This window comes from Anas platyrhynchos, chromosome 3, assembly GCF_047663525.1.
Source record: "Anas platyrhynchos isolate ZD024472 breed Pekin duck chromosome 3, IASCAAS_PekinDuck_T2T, whole genome shotgun sequence".
Taxonomy (NCBI): Eukaryota; Metazoa; Chordata; class Aves; order Anseriformes; family Anatidae; genus Anas; species Anas platyrhynchos.
Genome location: NC_092589.1, coordinates 79,538,860 through 79,563,255, shown reverse-complemented (window position 1 = coordinate 79,563,255; position 24,396 = coordinate 79,538,860). Strand labels below are relative to the sequence as shown.

The 24,396-nt window shown below is 37.1% G+C and overlaps 1 protein-coding gene and 1 long non-coding RNA gene across 4 annotated transcripts in view; one reads left to right on the top strand and one right to left on the bottom strand.

Moving 5' to 3' along the window:
- Positions 1-2,177, bottom strand: part of LOC110353048 (uncharacterized) — a 45,267-nt gene extending 43,090 nt beyond the window's left edge. The window contains exon 1 of the long non-coding RNA XR_005264581.2: positions 1,975-2,177. This is a non-coding gene — a long non-coding RNA (uncharacterized lncRNA). The remainder of the gene's footprint in view (positions 1-1,974) is intronic.
- Positions 1-24,396, top strand: part of FUT9 (fucosyltransferase 9) — a 110,411-nt gene that overhangs the window by 69,438 nt on the left and 16,577 nt on the right. The window contains exons 1-3 of one of the 3 annotated variants that reach the window (XR_001191239.5): positions 5,872-6,029; positions 8,540-8,642; positions 10,232-11,575. The exons of 1 other annotated variant lie outside the window; for it this stretch is intronic. The gene's annotated coding sequence lies outside the window, so the exon portion shown is untranslated. Of the gene's footprint in view, positions 1-5,871; positions 6,030-8,539; positions 8,643-10,231; positions 11,576-24,396 lie in introns of those variants that run through there. One more of the 3 variants, XM_005021355.6, reaches the window with a different exon arrangement.

The window sequence follows — 24,396 nt, the reverse complement described above, 5'->3', positions numbered from 1 at the left end:
CATAAATGCATTTTATAAAGCACCCTTCTCACCTGTGTTCAAATAGGACATACCCTACAGAGAAAATCCCTTCATTCAAAGGAACAAGGTTAGAACACCTTCACTGTCGTGCCCACACAGCAGAAGAGAAGAGAAAAGATAATGCTGACCTTTGTGGCAGCCAGGACAGTGTCCTCACAAGTTCTAACATCTCAGAGGCTATGTGCAAAGTTAGCTGTCTACTCACAAAGTACTAAGCTAATAAGTAATATGATTAGATTTAACGAATTTCAATTATTTAGGGGATTCAGTAAGAATAATCAAAATTCTTTAAATTCTAAAAATAAGGGATTCATTAAGCACTGAGCAAATAGAAATCATCATAGGCAAATGTAGACCATGTTGGGAAATACTTGGTAAATAGAACAATTGTGTTATACACTGGAAAGGAAAGGGAATAAACTGAGGAGAAGCAGTGATTGGTTTAGTGTGCAGGCACAGGAATGTTTCTCTTATACGGATGACTTGCTCCTTCCCACCTTCAGACTGGGTCGCCATGAGGAAATACGTGTAGTGTGCTCAGACAACCCACCTGGTAGGAAAGAGTGACCCTTAAACTCACTAAAGAAAGTTTTCAGTTCCTCCTTCTACTTTGTTGCCATGATAAAGCCATCTCTGGCCACTTATTCCTCCAAAGTGTGTTTTCCTGCCACTGCTGCTAAAACCCACAACTGATTTTTGTTAGTTGCTCTCCTGTTTTTTTAACTAGTCTTCTCACTGCACTCTTCTGCCTACAAAAAACGCATCTGCCAAAATAGTCCTGTCTGTTATTATAGTATGCTTTCCTCTGTTCTGAAGCTCTACTTTCTTGTCCTATTTCCTACCACATCAGGGTCAGCCATTGTGTTTTTGACATCACACCACCTTGGACCATGTCCATCTTTATTCGTTCTTTTGCTATGGAGGCAAACACCTTGGAAGTTTCTCTGAGGTAGCCTCTTAATCCTACAATGGATTCCTAAAGTTGATCCATAAATTGATCCTATTCTCTTCCCATTAAGACCTACAGAAAGAAGTTTGGAAAGAAGTACCTTGTCATAAATTCAAGAGCAAAACAGATGTCTGATATAAATCTATTTTAAGCTTTCTAAAACAGTTTGGATATGCATACTTAAACACATGATCTTATTTCTGTTTTGTCTTTCTTCTTATCTTTTGCTGCATTCATTTATTTTATCTTGATTCAGACAAAATGTTCCTTGTGGCAAATTTTCCACATGTATGTGAATCTTCATGGTGCAAATACAGTCAAAATTTCTGTTCAGATGGGTTATTGCAGGAACCTACCAATATATATGTTAATTTCCTTATTGTTATAGAAACTGTAACTGAGTTGGTCATCCAAGCACACATGCTTCTGTAAAAGAAAGGGTCCTGTGCCCATGTGTTTCTTACAAAATGCTAAAGAAGTTTGAGCCACCTAAACTCAGTTATAGAGTAGGCTCTGTGCATCATCTACATGTATTACATAAGTCATCACTTTTAACACATAAATGTGAAGCAAATTCCACTGAACTAGAGGAATTCATAATAAAATATTTTGGATACAACAAAATATTTATGATTTCCATATAATGTAAATTTTCAGTGCATGGTATTTACAAAGATTTAAAAAAAAAAAAAAAAAAGTGTGACAATTTTTCTGGTGATATGCAATAACATAGCTTATTATAAAGTTGTACTCATCAGGAAATGACAAATTCCATTTGCAGTCTTAACTTTACTCTTTTCTACATATGTTTTACAGTACAGATGCAAATTACATTTATTTCATTATTTCTCGAGTAATGCAATGTCCTCTAACATTATGTATTTTATCTACATATTAGCTAATATTTTCAGAAGAAAAATTAAATTTGTCTCTAAAACAATGAAAAAAATCTTAAAAACCCAGTCTGAGAATCCAGTTTCATGGATGCAGCTGAAGAAACTTACCCCCAATTATTCCATTTATTATCCCTTAGAGCATCAAACTTGCTAGCCCAGTCCACATACTCACTTTTGCAGGTAGAAAGTCAAAAACACCTGAGCAAACACATATGTTAAGCAGCTTGACCTTGACTGTGTACTGCATACATTATATTAGTGATACCTTTATAAAGTGTTGTTTAAGCAGAGTTAATGATTCCTAGCTGAGATCAGACTAAGAGCTTGTGAGAATGTGCGTGACTGAGAGCTGATGTGATATGAGGTGGAGCAAAGGCACATGCTCACTTTGGATTTCCCTGAGGGGGTAAATAGAGACATTGTGTGGGGGGAAAAAAAAAAAAAAAAAAAAAAAAAAAAAGTCTGTTGGAGGAACGGAGGTGGAAAGAAATGCCCTTGGTAAGCACAGATAGGTGGCAGGTTTTGTGCTGTTATCTATTTTCAATATTTTCTGTAAGACACTGCCCAGGGTATCCAGAAAAGTCCCTAACTGGGACATTTCACTGTAGCAGCAAGTAGATGTTAATTCTTTTTTAACTTAGTATGTTTTTCTGTTATAATTTTGGCCTTATAAGCACATATTTAATAAATGTTCTTAATTTTAAGGTAAGGGTATGCAGTGTCACCATTACCTGCCTCCAGCTGTGCTCCAAAACCCCCTGTGTATTTGTGGCAGGTCTCACTGCATCTTCAGCAGTCCAAACAGTTTTAATGCAAGAAACATCACTCACTTGAAATCCTTGCTTTGCACAGCCAAGAGCTGGGAGGCTTTGTCCTCAGTGTTGCTGGTGAATTTGGCATAATCCAGAGAAAACCAGAGGCTAATCAAGAGCAATACTGAGGCATTTACTGATACAGTCAATGACAGTAAAATCTTTTAGTGTGAGTGAGGCATATAAAAATCACCTTTTTTTTTTTTTTTCACATTGTGACCTGATAGACATAAACAACTGAAATATCTAAAGGGTTAAAAATGGCTAGGGAATGAAAGAAAGGCTATGAGTCTATAAAATCTTACATTTCTCATTTTTGATTGTTTCCCTAGAGTCCAGGGCAGAAAGCTATGGCAAACATATAGTAAAGCTGGGTAGACAGAATGCAGAAAAGGGCTAAACATGTTGTGCCTATTTGATATTCTAACTGCATTGCCTCCTTCTGCTGCTTCTAATCACATCTGACACTCATTTAGTTAGATTATTCTGATAGATTGCAAATGTGTATCCAGGGTTGTAAATGTAATTGACATGTGTTAAAAATATAATCATACTGGTCTGAAGTATATGTGTTTTGTCCTCCTAAGGGCAATTCTAATTTTTTGACCTGTAAGTCAAAAATAATGTTTTTGGTTTGCATTCCAAGCATTTGGAATTTTATTTACTACATTGGTTCAGATTTGGTGTTTTCACTTCTCGTGGCCGGTGGCTGTGATGTAGCTGTGTAGCTGTCATTCAATAGTATTAAATTGATAGTATTCAATTGTACTTTTTTCCTCTCTGTATTTTTTTTTTGTGAATTTAAGAATGCTCACAAAAAAAAAAAAAAAAAAAAAAAAAGTTTTTTGAGCTTGATAGAAGAGATTATGGTTCTGTTCCTAAAATCATTGTTTTTCTTTATCACTCTAATATTCATGTATAGTTTTGTATGTTACCATGTCACTTTACCTGACAAATATTTAATCATCACTTTAACCAAGTAAGTAAGCCGTAACTTCCATACTTTCTTAAGTATTTTATTCTGATATTTTCTTTGCAACAACATTTTCATTAAGTATATTTGAACCTGTGTTACTGAGGATTTATTCTATTTCCTGGATGGTTATGTATTTATTTCATATTTGCAATGGTCTATTTGATCCTGATTCTGAAAGATGGAGAAGATTTTTATATCCACCACCCTGCATTCTTCTTATATCAGCTCAGCTTAGTCTATAGACAGGGTGTAGAGCATTTCTGATTTCATCACATTTCATACTTCTAATGACAATACTTTTGTGCAAAGTCCACAAAGCAGATTAATCATAGACAGGAAAGTGTCCTAATCCCTTGGTTTTATTTATTGTTACTTTTTTTTGTTTGTTTGTTTTGTTTTTACGATCACATTAGATTTTTATCTGTGTTAAAGAAATTTCATTTATTTGTTTATTTTTGAATAGCGGCATTAGACTTTTCTGCATACTAAAGCAAGAGCATGCAAATTTTTACTGGACAAAAAGACCTTGGCCCTAGAATGAATTGATCTTGTTCATTGAAAGTAAAGAGAGCAGTATTTAACTACGAGTTTTTGCTGCTCTGATTTCACTGCCTTTTGTATATCCTATCAGGTCATAATAATGTTCTGTAAGGTGATTGACCAAAAACAACAAAATTATCAGAAAACTTGGTACTGTCCTTTAAAATAATTATTTGGAGAGTTTGCTTTTATTTTGAATCAGCAGATCAGGTTTTTCTTGCTGTTATGAACCAGAATAAGGCTTTGTAGAAAATTTAGCTCAATGGGAATTATGCTCAAATCCCATTCATTTCTATGTGAGAAAAACTCAGGGAAATTTTGTGTGATTTTTTTTCTGGCTGCATAATGTACGATTCTATGTCTGAGCAGCAGTCGTACAAGAAACAAATTGCTTCAGAGGTACACCTACTCTTATTTTTTTATGTTGGGGAACTTGTGAGTCTTGCATTTGCTCATCAAGACCAAGAAATACAAGCTTCCCCAATCAGGTAGGGGTCTTAATGCTTGTTTACAGCAAGGCAGGCTATACAGTTATTCAAAAACAAAGCTTCTGACCCCAAAGGTAATAGAGATAAGTAAAATATCAGGAGAGATTCAAGTCAAAAATGAGAAGTGTTTATACACATACATCGTGTTTATATGGGTTAGGCTATTTTAAATTATCTGTGTCACAGTGTTCACAGAATGTGAGGTAATAAGAAAGGTCATTTTAGACAGTTTATTCTATTGGGATTTTGTTGGACATCAAGCTTCAAGAACCTTATAGATTGCTTGTTTCACAATGTTTAATTTTTGCTTGTGACATCACTGTAAGATCATAGGCTAATTCATGCTCTTTACTCCTGGGTGAAAAACTATGGTGGATGGTCTCACAGCTTACTTGAGTAACCTGCCTTTCACCAGGGACCTCTTTCTTACAAATGAACCATTTGTAAAAATTTCATATTAATCTATGTTTGATAATAGCTGCTTTTTATTGGCATCATCCTCAGGCACAAGAGTTAAAATCATTGCATTTCAGTATAATCTATTCTAAATGTGTTGGGTGCCTTGCTAGGAAAGAATGAAGTTCTGCTTTCTCTTTTTATTCCAAAGTATTTGCATGAGCTCTTAGTTCTCCAAGCTGTGCCTCAGCACTACAGTTAAAATCACTTTTTCTTGCACGTATGCGGGAGCAGACCACAGCTGAGCTGTGAGCTAACCCAGACTTTGCTGTGTGCCCTGCCTGTGATAAGGAGCAGGTATTTGTATGCAGGACTCATCCTAGGATATGGTCATGGGGATAGCAATCATCCACTCACCGTCTCCTTTCCTTTTAATACCAGAAAGGATACATACCACCTTCCTCTAGCTTGCATTGATAAATCAAACAGGTGGGAAGTTCAACTTGCTCAGCTGCATCAGATATTTGAAGAAGTTGAAGACCTTTATCAGCACACTCCAGTTCAAAGTAATAATCCATAAAGTACAGCCAATAATGTCAAGAAAGTGTTTGAATTAAAAAGGCCATTTAACTCAGTATATTGAATACAACTATGCTGAAAATTTTTAGAGACGTTTGCTGGCAATTACTTGTTGATTCAAAATGGTAGTACTTGTACATCATTAATATTGCTGTGTAATTGCCAATTATCAATTATCAATTGATGATGACAATTCATCATCATCAGTTAGAGTGCATTTCATACGCATTTGGGGTATATATGCAGCCTTCTTCTTTTAACCACTGACTGAAAGATTTGCATAGAATAACATCTGAGGTAGCCAGATTCTGTGTGGGACAGATCTGTACTTCAGGAGACATTCACCTTCAAAACAAATCTTGTCTGTTTCCTGTGAGTATAATTGCCAGCTCTGGCCAGAAGCAGAAAGTGTTTAGTTTATTTATTTATTTAGGTCTCCAGGACCTGCATTATAAGCCTGTAGTGAATGCACTGTGTGTTTCTGTGTTGGGTTTTTCTGTTTGGTTGGTTTGGTGTTTTTTGTTTGTTTCTTTCTTTCTTTTTGTTGTTGTTTTGTTCTGTGGTAGTGGTGTTTATTTTAACAATTGAATTGTGGTAAATATATATTATCTGGAAGATATCTTTTACTCGTCCTTCTGTGGAACTGGCAGGTGGGAGCAACAAAGGTAGACTTGAACAGTACTGTTCTCTACCCCTTCTGGGAGTACTTTGGGCATTAATTAGATTTAAAAGCCAAGAGAAGGACTTTATATTTGTTTTTTAACACATTTCAGGAAGAGTAGTTGTCAGATGCAAGACTATAAAAAATTAATATTTCTGTACAATAAAATAGCCAGGCTACTATTTGAGAATTTGGTAGTAGCAAAATAATGTTAACCATTCACCATATGCTGCAATTCTAACTCTATTCTATCTGAAGATGTAAATATTAAATAATTAATCCTCACATCCTCTCAGTAATCTGACCGTCATTATTTCAATTTTACAGATAAACTGTGGAGCAGAATAATTAAATAATTTGGTTAAGGTCACACAGCAAGTCTGCTGAAGACATGAAAACAGAATCAAACTGTATTGATTCTGAGTTTAGTACTTTAGCTACAGAACAGTCTTTTCCTGTGAAATCTCTCTCACTTATGATACATCTCATGCATAATCTAAATTAGAAGCATCATTAAAAAGGGAAGTTAATTACCTTCTCTCCTTTAAAAACTATTTGCTGATTTTAATATTGAATACATTCAAGCAGTTTTCTCATGTGATTATGATGTGAAAAAAAAATCTAAACACAAATCTGAAAATAATCATGCTGTTTCTTCATGTTTTCATGGTATAAATAGCAGAAAACACCCACGGCAACTTTATTAGGATAAAGAATTGCAAATATGGAGGTATAATTGGATTCGGTTTTCAAACATATCAAAACCCTAAAAGGCTAACATTTACATTCTCCCTTTTCTTTATTTATTGTACATGACATTTTATGTAAACCTGTTGTTATGAAAATAATAATAATAAAAAAAAAGATGACTAGAAACTCTGCATTTTTCTAGGAAAGGGAAGGGTGGTTTTTAAAAGCACCTTGTATAACAGTTTTCCTAAAATTTCATTTTGAAAAGCAAGTGCAAGGGAAGGACAAGGCAGAATTTGAAGGTATGAATGTAAATTAATGAACAGTACCCAAAAATTTTAGAAAATTGCCCTGGCGCGTTAAATGATTCTGACATAAACAGAAAACATTTGATCTTCAGGCACTTGTAGAAATAGACAGGGAGATGGCTCACCAATTACTGTCTCAGACTTGGTTTGGGGAAAATAAATTTAATGTATTGCCAATTAATATCAGTAGAGCAGTGAGAAACTCAAAACAAACTAAAAACAACTTCCCCTCATCCACCCTCTTCTACCTCCTCCCCCCCCCCAAGCAGCACAGGGAAATGGGGGCTGTGGGCAGTCCCTAACACTTCGCCTCTGCCGCTCCTTCATGTTCCCTCTCTGCCCCTGCTCCACGTGGGTTCCCTCCCACGGGATGCCGTCCTTCCCAAACTGAGCCTGCAGGGGCTGCCCACAGGCAGCAGCTCTTGAAGAGCTGCTCCAACATGGGTCCATACCACTGGGACCATCCCCCAGGAGCAAACTGCTCCAGCATGGGTCTCCCTCAGGCAGCAGCTCCCCCCAGCCCCCCTGCTCCTGCGTGGGCTCCTCTCCACGGGCTGCAGCTCTGGCCCGGGCCCTGCTGCTGTGGGGGCTCTCCATAGGCTGCAGCCTCCTCCAGGCCACATCCACCTGCTCCACTGGGGGCTCCTCCACGGGCTGCAGTATGGAGATCTGCTCCATGTGGGACCCATGGGCTGCAGGGGGACAGCCTGCTCCACCAGGGGCCTCTCCACAGGCTGCAGGGGAAACTGCTGATCCAGTGCCTGGAGCACCTCCTGATAGGATCGTCAAATCCAAATGGATTTTCCCTGTGCTACCTGCATACTCAGACTTCATTACCAGTTTTGTCTAAGCTTTGCCAGTTGGCATGGAGTTAGAGGAAGAACATCTATTTGACAAGTAGCTGAAGTTATTGATTTACAATATCACTAATTAAATTTTGTTTTGTTTGAGAATCTGAAGTAGAGATTTACACCATCTCCAGGCTCTCACATTAAACTGCTTTATTCTGTGATGTGTCATAGAGGGAGGATGTTCACCTCCACAACCAGAATAGCTTGGTTAGGTCTGCTGCAGTAGTCAAGTACTTAAGTTTCGCTCTGGGATGCACTGAGATCTTAATTTCTGAATGCCTCCTTATGGCTTAGCTGTTAAGCTCTTGCGTAAAAGATAATAAACTAAATCAAACGCAGAAGGGATTTGGATTTGATTCTTCTGTTTTCCAGAACAGCGTTATATCCAGCTGCAACTTGCGTCCCCCACCTTCCAACCCAGAAAGGACTGACCTAAGACCAAAAGAGGGTTAATGATTCTCCATTACAAGGGGAAGTAAGTTCTCTCAATTCTCTCAGAGAAATAAGCATATAATGTCCAAGATAGTTATCTTATGATGAGACATATGGCTTAGTGAGAAATATCCCTCTCTCTTCTTTAATATGCGATGTAGATTATATGTAAACTTTAGAACAGACACCTAATTTTTAAGATAATGAAGTCCCAATTTAAATGCCTAGGTTTGTTTTGAAAATTGGGATAGATTTCTAAAGCATATAGATGATACCGGCTTTTGGAAAGGGTACCCCCTTAGTACTTCTGCAAAGAGGACCCTAGTGCATTTCATTGACTTGGGACTTTATATTATATGTGCAACATATTCTGCAAACTAAATTTAGCATTTACATTTTTCAAGGAAGATTTATATGAGAAAGCTAAGATTCATAACAATAGTTTAAATTATAACTGGTTTTAAAACCACTAGATGTATTAATAAGGAATTTTAATGTGGCCATCATTATGAGATGAAAATTGTAAGATGCAACAATTTATTTCTGTGTTCCATTAAAATTCATTATATTTAATTAATTGATAGTTTAAAATTCAGTGGTTTGCTTGCACTCTGTATAAAGTAGATATAACATACTATGTAAAACAGTTATAAAATACTATAAAAGAAGCTTTAAAAATTAATTTTATACATGAGTCTTCAGAGAGGAATGGAAGCACTTGTTGACCATTAAGATTTAATCTTCTGATCATTACATTTTTTATTTCTTCTAGCTCTTCCTTTTTTAATTCTCTTAAGAAATTCTGAAGTAATGTCAAAATCATGGGTTTCACTCTTCCCGGTTGCCATTTTGACTATGTTATAGAACAAGATTATGACTTTACAAAGAAAGTGTTCTTACAGATTTTCAATGGGCAATTTTAAAGTTACTATTCAGAAAAAAAAAAAAAAAGGGGCTTTCATGTGATAACAACTATAATTCATACGTTCTATCAAAAGAGCTTTGAATTGAAAATCATGGTTTGGAGACATAATCTGAAACAGCTGAAAAGAACACAGGAAGGGACAACTTCTACCTTGGGAAATATAGAGTCCATCACCACTAGAAACTTTATAATCCTTTCCAAAACAATTATTTCTTATTCTGTTTTGATAGATGCTCTAGTACAATACTAACAGGCAGTAAAGGGGTAATATGGGACATATCTCCATAAATACATATATATTTACTAATGTATATCTGTGTTACAGTCTACTTCTTTGTAGTTTTTTGTTTGTTTGTTTGTTTGTTTGTTTGTTTTAAGATCTATGCCAGATAAAAATACTTGAATTGTAGTAATGAGCAGATGAAGAGAGACTGTTGATATTACCTACTCCTATATCTCAGAAAGTGGAATGAAAGATTGGGTTATATTCCTGTAGCAAATATATCTTCATTTAACGTTTGCCTTTTAATAGCATATTGACTGATCTAAACATATGATATAATACAAAGGGAGAGGAAATGTAAAAATAATAGCTGTACTATATATCAGCTCTGAGTGTATTTACCTACTCCTCTCTTCCTCTGTAACCATCAGTTCTACCTATTCCTTCTTTATATCATCCTAAGACTAAGAAATGCTTCTTCCAGGTATTGAAGCGATACCAGAACAGAGGTTGCTTCTACCAGCCTAAAAGTCTTGGTGTCCATCAAAGAAAGTGCACAGCAGTCTTTCAGATGGCAAGGCCTTGACACAAGTGCCTAGCAATGTGTGATCACCTATGTGTGCCTTGTGAGAGAAGTCACAATGAGAGAACCTCATTGTCCTTTTGCACAAATTAATGGAAACCTTAAGAATCTCTTTTTCATAAGGACTGTCATGACATTTGTGCTGTGTAAGATCTGTGCTGTAACACTGCTCTGGCCATACTCAGGGAGCAAGCTAGTTCTGCCCTGGGCTGTGTTTAAGGTCATCTGCACAGCTGGCCCTCTTGACATCATGCTAAAGGTCAGGTACATCAGATCAGCTAGATTACAGTTTCTGTTCGCACCATCACTGAAATAGAGTGGCTTGATTTGGGCTTATTTAGAGGGCAAGCAATCCAAGGCTATAATCTGATGATATGGACCTACTAGTCTATCAGTAGAGCATATCAGAGTTTCTTCTGCAATCAGTGCAACCTACTTCTTGCACATGGCATGAAACTGATATTAAAATGTATCTTGATAGACCATAATTTGTTTTTTATTTTTCCACTCTGGTGGATCTCATCTGTGCTGATTTGCAAGCACAAAGCAAGCACAGATTTCAATTAATTGGTTAACAGAAGATTCAGTCAGTACAAGGGAACCGATCTTAGTTACATGGTAATTTCTGTAAGTACTTTCAGAACACTTTACAAAGAAGGCAAGTATTTTTAACTTCATTTTAAATTCAAGGAAACTAAAGCAGGAAGAAGATCTGAATTGCCAGTGTCACCAGCACCTGTCCCAACACCCAAGCAAACTAGGTATCAGCATCATCCACACTGAAACTGCGAGTATCCTCCTAGTTGGTTCCTCTTGTATTTAATCTCTGCCAAAACTATGATTATGGCTTCTCTTTTATGGTAGTCTAAAGAGTGCTTTTCCGTGTAAAGGGATTAAATGATATTTTAAATGTGTAAATGAATTTTTACTGAGATAAACTTCTCCCTGTTGGTCTAGAGGGAGGATTTTATTTGAGTGAGATAAATCTTTTGTTCACCACAAAATTAAATACAAGCCCAGTCATTATGCTTTCCACAGTTATTCTGAAAAAGCTTGTTGACGGTTTGGCCAGGCAACAGTTCTAACTACACCCTAGAGATATTGTCATTTCCAAACCTATGCTGTAACAGCTAGAAATCCTTTAGGAGCAATGTTAAAAATTGATACCTTGATTAAGTATTAAGTTTGAGAATTACAGGAAATTCTGTGGAAGAGAGTAGAATGTGAATGGGGAGGATGTGTGCATTTGGGAAGACGTGCTGCAGGTCAGCATCCTGATCAGTACTGACAGTTCTCAGGATGGGGGTCTTGCCCAGAAGTGGATCCCAGAGGTGAGAGCTCTGTAAGCATCCTGATGTCTTTTTTTGAATGAAATAAGAAATCAGACATTTTTAGATATTTATAAGTAACTCTGAAACAGGGTGTTTTCTATTTCTGCATATCTTTCCCCCCGCAGAATTTCTGAAAATTTTTTCACTATCACAAAAGAAAACTGTTCTTCACCTTTCTTCATGTTATAGCAATGGGGACAGTGATTATAACACTGCATGCAAACCACAGGTATTGCTCTCTCTCTACCAAACAGCAGTCCTGTACAGACAGCAGTGGTACAGTGTTCTCAGAGAAGAAACAAGCTTAAGGAGAGGTCCTGGTCACAGAATCACAAAGAATCACAGAATTTCTAGGTTGGAAGAGACCTCAAGATCATCGAGTCCAACCTCTGACCTAACACTAACAGTCCCCCCTAAACCATATCACTAAGCTCTACATCTAAACGTCTTTTAAAGACTTCCAGGAATGGTGACTCCACCACTTCCCTGGGCAGCCTGTTCCAATGTCTAACAACCCTTTCGGTAAAGAAGTTCTTCCTAAGATCCAACCTAAGATTCCCCTGGCGCAACTTAAGCCCATTCCCCCTCATCCTGTCACCAGGCACGTGGGAGAACAGACCAACCCCCACCTCGCTACAGCTTCCTTTGAGGTACCTGTAGAGAGAGATAAGGTCACCCCTGAGCCTCCTTTTCTCCAGGCTGAACAATCCCAGCTCCCTCAGCCGCTCCTCATATGACTTGGTCATCCCAGTGTCCTGGGGTACTCCAGAGAGGATGGGACTCTCCACCACTGATGTTATGGTTAAGTTGGGGAGAAAAATAGTCTAACAAGAGACTGCAGAAAATACCTCACAGCATATGCTATCTAGCATAGCCCTAGCATGCAGCACAGGAACATCTAACCAAAGAAAAATTTCTGTGAAGTATAATAGTCATTCTGTGACAGTAATACAGCTAAAGCAATTCAGACCATACCCATTCCACCTCTCAGATGTGTTCCAAAATACAGAGAATATCACTCAAATATGTTTCTACTCTGAGCCTACTCAATTTCTACATCAATTCCTAATGAAGTATCACAGCCAAGTATACTTAGTATAATTTTGCTCCAAACACAAAGTAGTCTGCAGTAATGGTTTGGATCCATGTGACATTAAAAGAGAAATTAAAAAAAAAAGGGGGGGGGAGGGGGGGAGGGAGAGGAAGCATTTTTTGGGACTATTTAAAACTTTCCACGCTAAAAGTCTTCTACCTTGAGAGAAAAAGAACTGAGTTCTGTAAGCTGTATTGGAAGTACCCGACACTGAAAGTCGGGAGCTGCTTTCCCACAATTCCATAATAGGATTTCTTGTAATCAGTACTGTATTTTTTTATCTTATTTTTTGTGGTACACTAGGTTGCTTTTTCAAGCTTTCCTCTACAGCTGCAATTGCTAGAATCGTATTTCCTTGGGAAAATGGAAGCTCTGGTTCTTGTGAATTCACAATGCTGTGGTTCCCAGGAACTTAAGGTAGATGCAAGTTTAGGCTTCCCCATTCACTTAAATTAAAAAAAAAAAAAAAAAAAAAAAAAAAAAAAAAGATAAAAAAAAGATAATATAATAATAATAAAAACAGGGCATGCAGGGAAGATATTAACAGGCATAAAGTATATTTTCTCACCTTTTCTTTATGATCATTCATCATTATGTGGTTCCATGGGTAATGTGTACTGAACTCTGGCAATTCTCAGACATATTTAATTGCTCCTCATCAGCTATCTAAGCCAGAGTTGTTCACATAGTGATGTGTGCTTTCCTGCCATATTTAGCTGTTTAGATCACCTTTTTACAGTGCAGTTGGGATGTTGAACAAGCTGGGATTATTTAGAGATGTTGTTCTGCTGCTTGATTGCCATAATGCAGCTTCCCTCATCAGAGACATTTTGATTGGAAATCTGCAGTATGAGTCACAAAGGACAATGTTGATGTAATTAGGATGCTAAAATGACAGTGACAGAGTGTTAGCTGAGTTGTGGGTATGACATTCAAATACTGGGTTTTATATTCTGTATTTACAATGGAAATATACCTTCAGACTTATGACACACAGTAGCAAGCATCTACCACCATTATTATAGAGAAAGTGAGGCTTATTATGCAGGGAGTGACAACAGCTTTCAGATCTGCAAAGCAAAAGGGAGAGTGCTGATGACCAGGAAACCCTCTATTTTACCCCTATTGTTTGGAGTATATAGATCTTGATAGCTTAGTGGTCATATCTAGACTGTGGCCAACAACCAGGAAAACTTCAACAGTAATTCCCAATTGGTAAACTGAAAACTTATTAAGTGGAATGCTTCCACTAAAAATACTAAATGGAAGTGCAGGCCCTGTGTTGGCTGGTTGCTGGGCCAGTGCAGGGCTCTGGGTCTGTCACACTGAGGAACATGGGAGAAAATGACTTGGTTGCTCAGAGCAGCATCTGCTACTGGGAGCGCTGTCACCCACATCCAGAGTCTTCCAGAAGAACTGAGAAATCAGAGATGAATATAGCTGGAAAAGCATAGTGCCTCTTCTTTGAAATGAGGCATTAACATAGTCACCTACATGAGGCCTGCAACCGTAGATCCAGAAAATATATATGCAAAACACCACTGTTATAACCAGATTTGTGGGATTTTAATTCATGCTCATTACTGGGGCAGAGGCTTCACCTGAAAGCTCCAGTGATTTGGATCCTGCAGATATTTTTAATTTGGAATGTCTGCTGCTGGGGGAACAAGGAGTAACTCCACTAATGAGTAATGAGCCGAGTGAGCCTGGTATGAAGTGAATGTAAGATTAAGAATAAAGTCTGCAGGAAGTGTCAGGGATGTAATACATACTGTACCATGTCTCCTTGAGAGTAACACACACTCATAGGCATGGAACTAATTTTGCATAGCAAATAACACATAAAATTCATTGTTTTTCATGTCTGAACACAATTAAATAACATATATGTAACATAAAATATATTTTAACAAACAAGTACTGCTATCAACAAACCATCTCTATTCTTCAGTCTTTACTTTGGACTAGCCTGGAGATCCCGTCTTTCCTGAACACACATAAAGTCCTAAAGTTTCCAGATCCTTGTCTAGCACTGGATAATCTTTTGTCTCTCCCAGTGGAGTAGAGTACTAAAACAAAAAAATGCACAGCTTCTAGATGCTCTTCTCTCAGTCTTCTCATGGGCCTTTATTGTCCATGAGGCACTTCCCATTTATTTAATAATTTCTCTTGTATTCACATGCTAGGCCGTACCAAAAGCATTCTAATTTCTGGTTTTTGGCCTTAAAATAGGAAAATACATAGACAACAGCAAAAGCCAAATGAAGAAGACAAAAAAGTGACACTGGCAGTACTATTTGGCTAGTTCAATAAGTTGTTAGGATGTTGCTGGAGCTGCCAGATTCCCACAGCTGTTGTTAATTCTGAAATATAGCAAGGGTACAAGCTTGCCACAGAAAGTAGAAAAAAAAAAAAAAAAGAAAAAAAAAGTAAGAGAGGCAGTTAATAGAGAGAGTTGGGGCTACTGTCTGTGGGAATTATGATTTTTAAGGCTGAGACCATGAAGCTGTCACCATGTTCATGCTCTTTGTGATTCTATGATTCTCTTTGTATACTGAAATTTCATAAGATATCTCAGAAACATTGTACATATGGATGCAACAGGTACAAACTCCTTGAGGCAGATTCTTCAAAGTACCCTTACCTAAAAAATTTAGGGAAAACTGGAAGCAAAATATTCATCTGGGTGGCTGGTGCCTGAACCACCCAGTTGCTGGGTTATTAGGGAAACTAGTAATCGCCCAGGCTATGTCTGCATCAAGGTGAGATGTAGTTCTGCTTTTGCTTTTCTTTAGGTGTTCTAGTTGTACAATTCAGGAGGACATTGTGATGCTGTTAGTATCATACAACAGTGTGTACCAGTCCTTCAGTTTTCCCAAAGGATAAGAAATCTTCCAGTGGTTAAAGCTATCATGAATTGATAGCTGGAATGATTTCTTGCCCTCCACAAATTTTTGTGATGTTGAAAATGTTCTTACTTTTTTTCTGTGCAAAATTGCTTTCAAACCATTCCCTCCCTAATAAGCAGTTAGAGAAGCTATGGGCTTCCTTGAAAAATTGTTCAAAATCTGCCAAAAAATATCCTTGAGAAATTGTTAAGAAAAATTATATTCTCAAGAGAATATTTTGTTTTTTACACACCGATAACTAAAACAACAACAAAATTTATTAAACATATTGTGATCAAGTCTTCTTGAACTTTTCCAGAGAATAACATAGTTTTATGTGCAATGCATCAGAATCCAAAAACATTTCAGAAGCAATATATGGAGGGAGAGTAGGAAACAAAGGGAATTGAATTCACCTTGTCCAATGAAAACAAGACACTCATTTGTACCATAGTTTATAGTTGCTGTCCAGTAAATCTCAGTTTGGCCTCCACTAACAGAGCAACAGCTTTTATACACTGCAAGAATTTGTAAAAGAAATAAAACTCTTACTTCTGTATTTTAAGCAATAACAGCAGTGGAAACATGTCTATTGTTTTTAGGTTCTATAAATCATGGTACTACAAACTGAAATTCTGTGCCAATTTTGCCCTTTTATGTAATTTCCCTTATATGTAGCAGTTAAATAAAGCAGAGATGTAAAATCCCAATGGAAAAATAAATCTAGCTGCAGTAATCATACTATCAACACATCAGCTCTGCAGAACTCTATCTTGCTTCCTTGCACAAAATGACAATTTAAAGTATCTTTCCAGAAGTCTCCTGGGAGATTATCATATTTTATTCTCCATTAAAAAAAAAAAAAAGCAATAATAATAATAAAAAAATATATCTTTCAGAATGTAGAATTTCCCAGTGAAATACTTACCGTTCAGTTCAGCATAATAGGGTAGTTTCAGAAAGGCTGAAATGTAATTTATTTCATTTTACTTTTATCAGCAAGTAAGGTCATCTATCCAAAACAGTTTTTTTCCCGGTTGTACATATTTCATTTGGTATCTTCTTAAATAACAGAGAAATGCAATCAAATTCCAATATTTGTCAATCATACACGAGCTCTGTTAAGTGATCTTTTACTTCATGTTTTAATGTTTACACCATGGGCATTTGAATAAATGCTTGCCTGGCATTCAGAAAATAGCTTAAAGTGGGAAGACTTCCTTGAAATTGTAAGGACTTTTCTAAATATTTCTTGAGTACCCAAAAAAAATACATTTTCAAGTTAATATTATACTATTTGGAACCTAGAAAACATCTTCTCCACACAGCTATGTCTTTGAAAATCCAAAGTAATTTTTTAAAGCCTTTAAAAAGCCTTTTTTAAAGCCTTTAAGCCTTTAAAAAAAATTTTTAAAGGCTTTTTTTTTTATTTTCTGTAAATATGTTTTTTTCTCCTGTTGTTTTTAGTGTTAGTAACAGGTGTCAGTGAGAGTTCACTAGGAACCACAGTCACGGAAATAACACACAAAAAAACACTTTGCTGAAACATTGAAAGATTTTATTCTAAATCATCCTTAGAAATATTTTTAATGTTCTTTGATTAAAAAAATATTAATCCTCTGTATTGGCAGTTAAAATAAATCCGCTAGAAGTAGCTGGTTGAAAACAATTATCATATTGTACTTAAGACCCAAAACCAACCTAGTAACCTTGCATAGCATAGTAACCTTGAAAGATAGTAAATAAAATAAAAATAAAATATAATAATAATAGGTAATAAAATAATAATTAAATGCAATGCAACGTAATCAATGTAATAATAAAAAATAGAAAATAAAAATCCTTGCTGACATGGAAAATGAACGAAAAAAAAGGAGCAGAATATGAATGAAAACTAAAATGGATTTTAAGAATCCTTTATCCTTAAAGCTTTCTATTCATGTCAACTATGCAAATAGATGTACTTGTTTGCATATTAGAAATGATTGTTGAGTCAATCCACCTTACTGCCACATCATAGACAAATTTCATCAACATCCTGATATGAGCAACTGCCTTCTCTTCCTTGATGTACTTTTTTTCCAAAAGTCTGAAGGAAGATTTCTGATCTCAAGATATGTATACAGAAGTCTTATGCTCTTAATGATGTTCAGGACTTCAGGATTCAGCCTGCTGCTATGCTTCTTTCTAAGGGAAGTGTTTGAGATCAGTGCTTTCTTTCACATCCTCTCTGATAAAAGGGTTAAGGTAAGAAAGAAAAAGATTCTATTTCTCATACACAATAACCCCATCTCCACTCTTCATCTCCTCTTCTCACCTATCCCTCCCCTGCTCAGTGTCTCTCTGAATTCAGTGCTCTGTTTCTCTCCCTCATAGTTGTCAGTGAGGCAGGAGTAGTTGTGCCATTACCACCTACATCTCCTGGCTGTCACACGGCAAAGCATCATCTTATCTCGTTAGACCCACTGCTTCTACCCATGTCCAGCAGTTTGGGCAGTAGTTTACTATATGTTCATAAGCATGTGTGTGTGTATGTATATTTACATACGTATAGGGTACAGGCACAAAGAATGTAAAGTGGTGTTGATAAGACATTACAGTGAATCTAAAAAATGTGTTAAATTTCCTAAGGTTACCGATTGTGTGTGTGTGTCTATGTAGGGGAGAGTGTTTATTATTTGTAACTTGTTCTAGAGTTTAGGCTCTGACATATATCTTTCTTGCTGTCTCTTGAGCTGCCTTAGGTTTTTCATTTCTAAGCCAACTTTGGTCACAAAGGAATAGCTTTTGTGCTCTTTTTCTCACTTCTTAGATGTTGCTGCATTCACTTGAAAGAACAAAACCGTAACCATACTGAAATTAATAGAAGGCTTGCTAGTGTTTCTGTGAGCAAGATTCATCTCTGATACTTCTTGTCTTTCAATAAATTCGGCTCTTCTGACAGTGTTTTTCAGTGTTCTGAAAAAAAAAAAAAAAAGGAGTTCAAGGTGTTATTTATTTATTTATTTATTTATTGTACAGATCAAGGGGTCATTGGCTTATATTGGCTTCTGATTATATCTTACATTTTCCTCTACTAATGTATTACAGTCAAGAAGTTCGGGATCTGTTTTCAGAGACTGAAATGAAGATATGCTAGAGGTATCTGGTCTGAATTAATGTGATGAGTAGTTTCTGGTGACATTGGTTTGAAGGAAGATATTCTATCCCACAGATGCAACCATTTTGATATAAATTAAAACCATCATTGTCAAATACCATAAAAACTATATGGCATTATGTAAATCACTTAATCTTTCTTGGACTTCATTTTCACCCCTCCTTGACTCCCACTAAAGCAGTTTCAGTAATAATTTCCTAACTGTGCTATGATTAGAACTTAACTAATGCTTGTAAAAATCCTTTAAGATTATTTAAGGAAGGCATTTCAGAAGTAACTATTGCTATTACCAATGCAGCATTGGTTTTGCTTGTATGGTGCTTATAATCTGTAGACTATTTAAAGTATTTTATTAAAGGAGGGAAAATATCATTAGTTTCATGCTATAGTTGTAAAAAAAAAAAAAATGAGATAGAAAGTGATTAACCCAAATTAAATTTCATTCAACTGAACTCAAGTGAAACAGATAAATGAGCCAGGAAGTTCTCCTATCACCTTGTTCTCTGTCCCATGTAAGAGGTTTTTTAGGGCACCAGCAGGCTCTAATAGTGATTTAGACTTGGCAAAACCATGCTGTTCTTCATTAGATCAATATGCTGGTCAGAAATATCAAGATTTACTAATATTATTATTCTTTTTGGTTTCACTCCCTTTATGAAAGATTATACATAAGAATTTTATTTACTTCATTTAATTTGGCTGGGAGGGAGACTTCATAGTATTCATAGTAGTTTGGTCTTTGGTTTTGTTTGATGTCTGACCATGCATGCCAGAATCTGCACTCAGATCCAGCTTGTGCCCTAAACATTAGCATGGCTGCCTGTTAGCTGTCAGCCCCAGGATAGGAACCCAAAAGCTTCCTTAGGGTATTTAGGCTGCCAACCTAAATGCAGGAAATTAAACCAGTGAGGATGGAGACACAGGATAAGCAATGGAAGAGGCTGCCTAAAATGGGACAGGGATGTGCCTTCCTCCATCCCTCACCAAGGCACATCTGGTACTCTTTGGTACTCTTTAAGAGTACTCTCCTTGGGACTCAGAGCTGGGAATCCTCCCTTGAAATCAGGGAGCTAGACTCTTTCTTTTATGAAGAAATTGGGGTGTTACAGCTTTTTAAACCTAGCAAGAGGAGGACAGAAAAAACAGTCACCCATCATACAGACCAGTTGTGATCTTTCCAACACAGGAGATTCAGACCACCTCTACCACCTCTCTGCACCATCCCCCATTACAAGGATGTAAACTGCACAGGGAAAGAAGTTGGACACCATGCTCCACTGCTGCAGATGTGCCCCTGGGCATAAATCATTAAGGAGTCAATAGGCAAGAGACAGAAGGAGGTCAGGGGAAAATAGTAGTGTCTGGATTAGCAGCTCGGGCACCAATAAGGAGGAAAGGATTCTTTCCTTCTAATCCTAGATCTCTTCTCACATTTTAAAATCAACAGTCACTGCCATCAAGGAGCTAGGAAATCTTTAAGGAAAGTGCAATATCTAGGACCGAATTACTTCATGCTGAAGTAGGATTTGTATCTCTCATCCGAGTTTGTAGCTTCAAGTGCTGCATAAAGGGACTTCACCCTATTCTGGTTTGTTTAAAAGCAGAGAAGCAAAAAGCAGCTGCTAACACTGCATTTGAGATGGAGTCTGTGGTTGTAGACACAGCTACTAAGTCCTTCCTCAGGGCTGCGAGCTGGGAGAATAGCTGGCTTATCGATTTAAGTGGCCCTTCGCTGTGAAGAATGAGCCCCTTCCAGGCATGTGCTGGCACCAGGCTGCTGAGTGCACAGGAGGCTGAAAGGCAGAGGGCCAGAGAGAGTTCAAGTATGACTAGCATTAAGGAACAAATGAACAGAGATTTTCAGGGTTGCAGTTTTGGAGTCAGACACCAGCATACCCCCTGAGCCCTATTAGTAGTGCCTGTTTCTGGTTTGGGGCTCCTTAGGACCAGGGGTAGGCTAACCAAGCATGAGTTTCTTATCATCCTTGTCATAAAATTAGTCCTACCCACCTGTGCTAAGCTGCACTAACTGCAGGGAAACACAGACTAAATAAAGGCAACTGCCTGCCATCATTTTTCTTTACACCAATGTCTTCAAAGCAGAGGAAAATGGAATTTAGCAGAGTGCTCCTTTTTTTTCCAATTTTCTAATTTCTTTTCATTGTCCTCTCTTTTTCTCCTTGCATTTGCTCCTAGACATCTCAGTTGACTTTTTAAGAAAGCTGCTTTCTGAGTAAGATGGCTATAGAAAGTCTTCCTCATGTACTGGAACAAATGAGAACTATTTTTTCACCCCTATTTAAATGCCTCGTTCTAATATGTACAGTAGGATTGTAGCAGATAAAAAATATGGGCTGCAAACCTTAAGATGGCAAAAAGACTGCCTAGCAAATTGTATCTTCAAGATATAGTAAATAATTTTACTTTAACCTGTTATTGCAGTGGTAAAAAATACATGAATTCACTATGGAATTTTTGCTCTATTAAGAGTAAAATAATGTATGACAGTAAAATGCAGTAACTGAACATCAGAATGGACTGCTTTAACTTACACTGCAGATACTCAACTTGTTTTTTTCAATAGTCTGAAAAGGAAGAAAATTAGCTAGGAAACAGCAAGTTCCATAGCAAGTAACCTGAGTCTTTTCAAATTAAGCATGATCTCTGTACTAACTACCAATCTGTTTTATGCAATTTATTGTCATCAACCTGTTCTTCCTTCCTATATTCTAACCGTGAGAGTTGCTTTCAGAGGCATCACTGCATATGTTAACCCAGACAGCAAGTAGTAACAAGAAAACATCATCTTAGTGCATGTAGGTGTTGTAGGATTTTTTTTTCCAGACTGTAATTCCTTCAACTCACTCCTCATGTATTTACTGTTTCTTGACTGAAAGATTTTTTTTTCTTTTCTATAGAAAATGTCTTTTCAGTGACTTGTTGTTACAGCTTTGTATTTCTCAGCTTGTTATACTAGTAGTTCCAGCTCTTTATTCTTCCTTTCATTATACACACAAAGAGATACTCCAAGAAATTAACCACTGTTTCTCTCAACTGATATTTTGTTTTCTCAGAGGAATGTATAGTTTGAGAGGCTTAGGGATTGCTATTTTTGCTGGGTTTACAATATATACTATTTAATACATATATTTAAAATATGTTTTCATCCTTACTGTTTAATTTTCTGCTGTTTAGGTTTTGGTGAATTCGTTTTGTTTCTGTTTGGGTGTGAGGGTATGTATATGCGTGATTTTTAAGCTCTTATAAAATTGTTTTGAGCAATTATGTTTTTTTTGTTTGTTTGTTTGTTTGTTTGTTTTGTGTGTGTGTGTGTGTGGATCTTGCTCTTGCTTTCTGTGCATGAGTAAGAAGCCAAATGGATTGGTCTCTAAAAAGTTTTCCTTTCTTATTTTTTAAAATTTCCAAATTTGGCCAAAGTTTATAGTGACTTACACACTTCTTTGCTCCAGCAAGATAAAACACTTACATTAAGAGTCCTGTTTTATAATGACCTTCCATCTTACACCTACCAGGCTCATTCTTTAAAATGTTTAACACTTTACCAACATAATTCACCTTGAAAACATAACTGCTGGTGTGCAATTGGAAAATGCTTGATGCTTTTCCAATTGTCCATGTATTTTGTATTGAGGCACTTGCACTTATAAGTGCTCACTTACTTGAAGTACATTTTTTCAATACAGAAAATAAGTGACGATCATTTTTGGCACTCAGTATCTTAGGATACGAAGGATTTGTATTTTATATACACTGACTTTAACCTCAGCCTTTGACTTACTGAGTCTCTTTTAAGAAAGCAAGAGCAGTGTGGACAAGAAGTTACAGAATCTGGATAAGGACTCTTGGTCATTGCCGAATCCTGTTGACAACCTATAAATCATCAGCTCTCTTCTGCATTTTTATTCTGACTTTATAAGTAAATGTCTTTTTCCCTTTCAGCCATAGAGCTGATTACAACGGATGTGAGCACTTCAGTTGCCCCCTTCTCTCTCAAGTGCAGTTTTCTCTCCAGCAACTAGCATTCTTAACAGTTTAGGATTTGTAAATTAAAGCAAGACCATCAATTTGCATCCTAAAATACTGATATCAGTACAGATCCAAAAGCCAGAGTATTTATGAGTTTCTTAAGAAAAAGGTGCTAGGCAGGCAGAGAACTGAAATGTTAAGAAGAGCTCAAATTATGAGGATTTTATGGGAAATTTTAGAGGCCTCTCAGGCTTTCTTTCTAGGCTACAGAGCTGTCTCAGAAGTTATGCTGCCACTGGCACAATCCTCCAGATCTTTGCAGTTGTATCTGCAAAAAGAACAGCATTAAATCCCAATTAAAATTTTCAAGCTTGCCTATGCAGCAAGATTCAGCAGTGTAAGAGGCTGCACACAGCCTCTAATCATATCTACGCAAACAGCTGGTGCTTAGAGCTCCAAAAGCCTTGCTTTGCCACAGAAGTAATGTCCCCTAGTAAATGTTCACTATTATAAGCAGGCATTTTCCACTTTTTCCTGACCCTGATTTGTCTGCTTTGCATGGAGAGGCATTTTTTTCCATTGTACTAAGGAATTATATACTAGGAAATTGGTCAGAAGCAACCGTGATTCTGGGATGTGCAGTTTAGCACACATACACAGCAAAGCCTATGATTCTTCATTTTCCACTTTACATCCCATCTCTTTTTGACTTAATTTACACCATTTTCACAGCTACTGTGAGTTAACTAGGGCTTTCTGGTAGGCTGGTGGCCATCACAAACTCATACCTTGTGTAGATATGTTTTCCATATTTCATCTGGTTGGCTGCAGTTTTACAAGCCATCCGCAAAGCTACTGAACAGCTCTTTCTGCAGTTCTGGCACCATCAGTGAGAACAGCAATTTGCTGTCCCCAAACTACATGGAAAGAAGGGAGAAAGAAACCACCTTACCTGTTTCTGGGGGTGCTTTTTTTTTTAACAGCTTCATTTGGTGCAGAGCATTTTCAGTGCTTTTGAAAGAAGACTGGATTGTACTGTATAACTAGGGGGAGTTTTATCTTCAGGAAGACAAAAAGTACTTTCCTGGGGAGGTGGATAAACTTGGCTTGTAAGTTATGGTGGTAAAGAACTGCCTTTTCTGTAGTCAGCACTGTATGGAAAGCCACCACTCCCTTCACAGAATGTTATCAGTTGTAAACTAGCTTTGACGTGGACAAGCCAACATGGTCATTAAGGTAAAAAGTTACTGTCTCTGCATGTTACCAAGCCTGGCAATGCTGCTGATGTTTCTTAAAGCTCTGCATGCATGAATTTTCCAGTTGTGCAAGGCAGGGAACAAACAACACTCTTATGTTCCCTTAGAGTTCATAAATAGAAAGAGATAGAGCTACAGTGTGAAGTGGGGTGTCCTGATGCTACTGCTGTATTGGCTGGAAAAAAAGTTCCTTGGATAGGATTTTCAGGTAATTCTTTTCTTTTTCCTTTTCAAATATGTGGCAGTGGGGCGTGGAAGTAGGATCTGTCCAGTATGGAGAGCAATGCTGTAGCTGCTTCCCTCTGTTATTACAAAAGAACCTGCATCCCTGGCTAAGGCTGTCTGCTGTAG